Raw genomic sequence first — 6,316 nt, 5'->3', positions numbered from 1 at the left:
AACTGAAAATTTTGAAGATCAAAATTTTCACTTACCGTATTGGGCAGCTGGCAGTTTAGTGAACTCATTCACCAAAACAGGCAGTTTCACTGTAACGTCTACTACTAAACTACTGCTGGATTTTTTTTTAAGTATAAGCCTTGGCCGAAATATACACACACACACACACACACACACACACACACACACACATATATATATATACAAAAGTTCGTCCCACTCGATTTACCAAACAACCCAACTACTGAATAAAATAATTGCAGTTAAAATCCAAAAGTGTAATCGACTGAAACATTACTGTTAAATGTAAAATATCAAGCATAATAAAATTTACCAAAAACCCTCAACACAGTAAAATCCTCAACCTTTTAAAATTGTTTAAACATGTTCTCTTAAAATCATGAAATGCAGAAGAAACGCAAGGTCCTCGGGCTTCAAGTACGCCACCATCCCAGTCCACTCAGTCCTCAGTACCTCCAGTATCCTCATAAACAAACTGCTCACCTGAATCAATCACATCTAGTGAGTCTTAAAACTCAACACACCTGAACCGTTATAAAAAAGTACATATACATATCAAGCAACAGTGAAAAGTACTGTATTTAAAATAACTTTCATGATATTTATAAAGCATGTCAATATACATAACCATAACATAAACATATTCAAATCATTTCATCATAAACGTATTCGTTTTTCCTTTATTGAATTCAAATCATTAGTTGTGACTTTCCTATCAGGAGTTGTTCGATGGATCCATCTACGTATAACCATGGTACCGGACGGCGGGGACATCAGCGACACTCTCACCCGTCAACTGAGCCTTGACCTTACATGTTTCGTGTTCGTGTTCATATTAGTCACAACCAAGTCACCTCCTTCAAACGTGTCATCATATTCATCACTTAATAAAATTTCATGCAAATACATAAATTTTCTTGAAAACAAGCATGCAACATATTTTCATATAAATTCCATATTCAAAAGAAATTAGGGGTGTCAATCGGGTCGGGTGGGTCGGGTTTCGGGTCAACCCGCAAAATTTTTTTTTTTTCAACCCGAACCCAACCCGAAGCAATCCGAAAAGCCCCAACCGGAACACGAACCCGTCTAACCCGACTCAACCCGCCTAACCCGAATATTTTTTTTTTAAATTAATGAAAAAAATTCGAAAAAATAAAAAAAATATTTTAATTTAAACACATAATAACAAAATTTCCAATTTAAATTTGAAAGTTTAATCGTAGAAAATTAAAAGTATATTTACTAAATCAAATAAACAATTGTTAAAAAAATAAAAAAATATACAAAATAAATATTAAATGATGAAAATTTATCATATAAATATACAATAAATTTTGTTTAAACATACAATATATAAAAATATAGGTAATATTTTCAAAAAAAAAAAATCGGGTCAACCCGCGACCCAACCCAAAACCCGCCGAACCTGGTGCTAACCCGAACCCACCTAACCCGAACCCAACCCGAACCCGAACCCGAAAAACCCTAACCCGAACCTAATTTTTTTCGTGTTGGGTCGTGTCGGGTTGACGGGTCGTGTCGCATTTTGACACCCCTAAAAGAAATAAACATTTTAAACATGTATTTTCAGCTGTCAGGACCTGAAACCCTAATTTGACCATTTTACCCCTGGACCTTAAAATTTCGACCGAATCGATCCAAACTTATTAAAGCGTATTTATAATCGTTTTTAGACGTAAACTCGAGCTCATGCATTACATTCTATAATTCGTTTTAAAACTTGGACCGGAGTCTCGATTTTAACCCGAATCAATCCGTAACACAATCTGACCTAGCCGTGGCCTCTAGCACCATGCACGCGGACATGCATGGTTCACTCGAAGTTACCAAAACCGAGCCACCACGCCCCTAGATCTCTCAATCTGCCCTTAGCCTACAACCATCCGTGCTCGAGACACCCTAGGCCACGTCTCGGACCCACCATGGTCTGATCCAAGGCCTAGAACGACCCCTGCACCGCTACTTCTTACCCATAACTCAATCGAGACCAAAACATCAACAAAACCCTATGACCCATTTGGTCCTCTACATAGCTTGCACCAACTTTGAATCGAGCACCTTCCCACCTTCAAACCTACTACAAAATTACTCTTAACCCTCAAGTCAAGGCAGCCCCTTCATTCATGGAAGAAACGTGAGATGCATGAACAAGAATTCCATAATTTTTCATGTAAAAACCATGAAAAATAGATTCATATCAATAGGTCTATTAAATGGCATGCAAGATCAATCAAAATACATAATAGTATGTGATTGGCGAGAAAAAGAGGGTGTAGGGCGTGCCTTTTGCGTCTAAATGCTCAAAAAATCTAACCAACGAAGCGAGAGACGAACACCAGAGGAACGGGACGATTCTCCTACTGAATTTTCCTTGAAAACACGGCCGAAATCCTGCTGGTGTGCGAGTGTGTGTGTGCGGCCGAGAGGGTGTGGGGAGGGGCTAGGGTTTGAGTGTGTTTTAATAATAAAATGAGTGCATATTTGGGCCTAGATTTTTAAAATATTGAGGTGTAGTGGGCTTGAACCAAAAATCTACTAACACAAGCCCATTAGGCCCAATAACACGCTCGTAAAATATTTCGTTTTGGTACGTTTTCAAAAATATTACCCGAACCTCAAAATGTCCTTCATTTTGCTAAAAATCGACTACCGGTTTAAAATATTGCCCGACGTGTAAAAATATCATAAAATCCTTATTTTTGAAAATCACCTATTAAATACATCATATATTAAATAATTAAAAATAATTATTTAATAAAAACATTTTTCTTAAATTGTCCTCGATCTCCGCTCCTCGTTCGAGCATCGAATACTGCCAAAAGCCATATATTATATAATTCTAGTAAACCATGCCATATAATCATGAAATCATGTCATAACCATGCATTAAATGCATTTAAAATATTAATTAAGTATTTTTAATAATACTCTAGATTTTCATGCAGTCACGTTACGACGGTTGAATTTCTATACCTTACATCCATTCTTTTTCCTTAATTATCTATTAAGCTAATTCCATTTCTTTCATCTTATGGAATCAGCTTATAAACTCATTTATAAGCATTTTGTTTAATCTCCATCAAACTATATTCGCCAAATTCAAATCCTTGAAATTTGACTTTCTCAACGGGAATACAGAATCGGATACTCGTGTGACCCTCAATGGTTCAGGGATACAGCTAGTCGTGGGTTCACATCTCTAGGTGATTCAGAATAACATTTATTCTTTTTCGGGATTATCCGAATTAGCCTCATTATTTTCATCAACTTCTTGACTAAGAATGTCAGTACTCACTTATGATTGCACCTATTGGATCAAGGTTAGAGCGTCTAATAGCATCACCCCATAATTCCCTAGGTATCACTTATAGTGCTTGCAAGAACCTTAAGTTATGGTTAGCGTACAGTACGATCCCTTCAACTCATATATCTCGATCGAATCTGCAACCATTGGTATAACGAGAGTTACATATGAATTCGATAACGATGTGATATATCTTTGAGTACTAATTGTAACATAGTATGTGCAACTAATTTTAACATAGTATGTGCAACCGAGGACACTTCTTTCCAAAATGCACATGTCTTACTCTTGCCAGATATTCCTTGCCTTATTAACTCATCAGATCACATATGATATCTTCACCTGTAGGCAAACGGTGAATCCTTCACTATAATACATTTGCTCCTACGTATTTCAAAACTATACTCAAGCTCGCCACCTGATGACCCTTAATGGTGTCGGTAAAATGATCAAAGTGTATTCTAGTACGTAAAGCCGCTACATTGTCCCGGGTCAAAGGACTAATGATATACAACCATAACCGCTGACTATTCCACTAGACAAGTGAAAACCACTTGGACAGTTAAATGGAGGGTTGTTCAATGAATCATCATATGATCACCCATCAGTATGAATTGACATCTCTATGCCCTTACCAATAAAATATGATGTTTACATAACATATGATAGTCTCGAATCAAATATTCATTCTTGTAAATATTACAAACACATTTGCTAAATAAACAAGAAAATTCATCTTTATCCAGCATAGAAATAAAAATAATGTTTTTTAACAAAATCCGGAACAAATAAAACATCTCTAAAAAACAACTTAAAATTATTGTTTAATATTAAATAGACATCTCATATGGTCTTTGCAGCAACTCTTGCTCCATTACCCATCCTCATAAAGGTCTCACCTTCCCTTAGCCTTCTACATCTTTTCATCGCCTGCAAATCATTGCATAGATGAGATCCACATCCGGTATCTAATACCCAAGAAGTTGAATTAATGGAGACATTTATTTCAATATAAAACAAACCATTGTCGGAACTCTTCTGGTCAAGATACTCCTTGCAATTGCGCTTCCCGTGTCCATGCTTCTTGCAGTGGAAGCCAAGGTCTTCTAATTTTCCAAGCCTTTTGGGCCATTTAGAAGCGTTTGTAGCCTGCTTTTTATCGGGTTTTTTTTTATTAGAAGGAGAAGAACATTTCTTTCCCTTCCTTTTTTGTAACGCCCAAAAGTCAACTCACGTAAACCGCATGCATGAAAATGATTTAAATTGCATATTTATTTTACTTAATCGATTTTAAATACTTGAATGATATATTTTACATGCTTAAATGTTTAAAGTGCATGATTTCATGAAATTGAAGGATTTTACCCGAATATTCGATAATAGACTGGGGGAAAGGAGACCAAAGACGACCATGAAAAAATAAATATTTTTCAATAAATATTTTCAAGGTTTATTAATATGATTAAATTTTTCTAAAAATGATAGAGTTAAAATTATTTTACAAGACGAGCTCGATTTCATCCGGGAAGCTGGTTTTGGGCAAACGAGGGACTTTTAAAATATCAAATGTATTATTTTTGAAAACTAATTTTTATAAACTTTTATTTTTCAATTAAATAGGTATTATTGAGCCTAATTTATATAGGATGGGTAGACCCGATTGTTCCTAAACTTGAAAGCCCAAAACCCAAGCCCATTATCATACAAATTAAAACCTATAAAATAAAAACCTAGGCTTTGGAGACCACATACCAGCCGAAATTTACACACACCACACACACATATTTTCGAAAATTCCAAGGGAAGAAAACGAGGAGTTTTCGTCGCCCGTTCGTCCTTCTTCGTACCCCACGCCAACGATCGTATTTTTTAGCGTTGTAAAACGCAAAAGCACGTTTCTAAATCCTTTGATGCATCATTCAAACAATATTATGCATGTTTTGATTTATTTTGAATGAAAAATATTTATGCTCGATTGGTTTAACGCTATAACGATTATTTCAAAGTTTTGATGATTTTACGCTTGTTAAATAAACACTATTATTTCCAAGGGATTGGCTGCCAACATAGGATGTCTAATAAGTGGAACGTGGACGATTTAGGATGGAAACAAGTTGGCTAAGGAAGAACAAGCCTAGGGTTTCCTTGCCATAATCGAGGGAAAGATGGGTCGGCTTTTGTGTTGTGCACCGGGGGCTCGGCCAGGGTTGGGATAGGGCTCGATGTGAAGTCACGGTTCAGGGTATGAAAGGGTCCTAGTTGGGTTAGTCGACAGGGCAGACTCCATGATCACATGGACTCTTCCCATGTGCATAGGATGCAATCGCGATCGGCTGCAGCGTGGAGGGTCAGGGCTTGCCTAGGGTGGTCTAGGCTAGGTCTAAGGGTTGTCCAGTGAGGGTCAGGAGGGTTCGGTCTTGGTGGTGGCTCGAGTAGAAGAGTCCTTGTCTCGCTAAACTCCTAGGATCGGCCGCGGCTCATGCAGAACTTGCAGGGTGGGCTAGGGGCTGGTTAAATGGGCCAGAGATGGTCTGTAGGGTCCCTAGGTGGTCTGGTCAAGGTTTGGCTTGAGGTGGCTCGGGTGTGGTTCGAGTAAAATGTGAGATGGCTCGAGGGAACTATCTAGGGTTCGTGATATTGAAATTTAATGGTTAAGGGGTCAAACCATGGTCCACGGGGGTCGGTTCATGGTTCACGAGGGTAATTTAGGTATGAAAAGTTCATGATAAAAGTTTGAGATTAAAATATTAAATTTTGAATTAATCCGAGAATTTAACGCTTCACGAATTAGTAAATAAGAAATTAAATCGAAACCCTCGAATTTAAGTCAAATAAAAATATTTAAAAATTTAATTTAAGCTTAAATAATTATTTGGGATGATCTACAGTCAATGAAAGTAAGAAAAAGTCAAAATCGAGAAATTTTACGTCCGGGGACAAAACGGTCATTTTACACCTGGGTAGTAC

This window comes from Primulina huaijiensis, chromosome 4, assembly GCF_012295235.1.
Source record: "Primulina huaijiensis isolate GDHJ02 chromosome 4, ASM1229523v2, whole genome shotgun sequence".
NCBI lineage: Eukaryota > Viridiplantae > Streptophyta > Magnoliopsida > Lamiales > Gesneriaceae > Primulina > Primulina huaijiensis.
Note: the sequence above shows the minus strand (reverse complement) of the source record.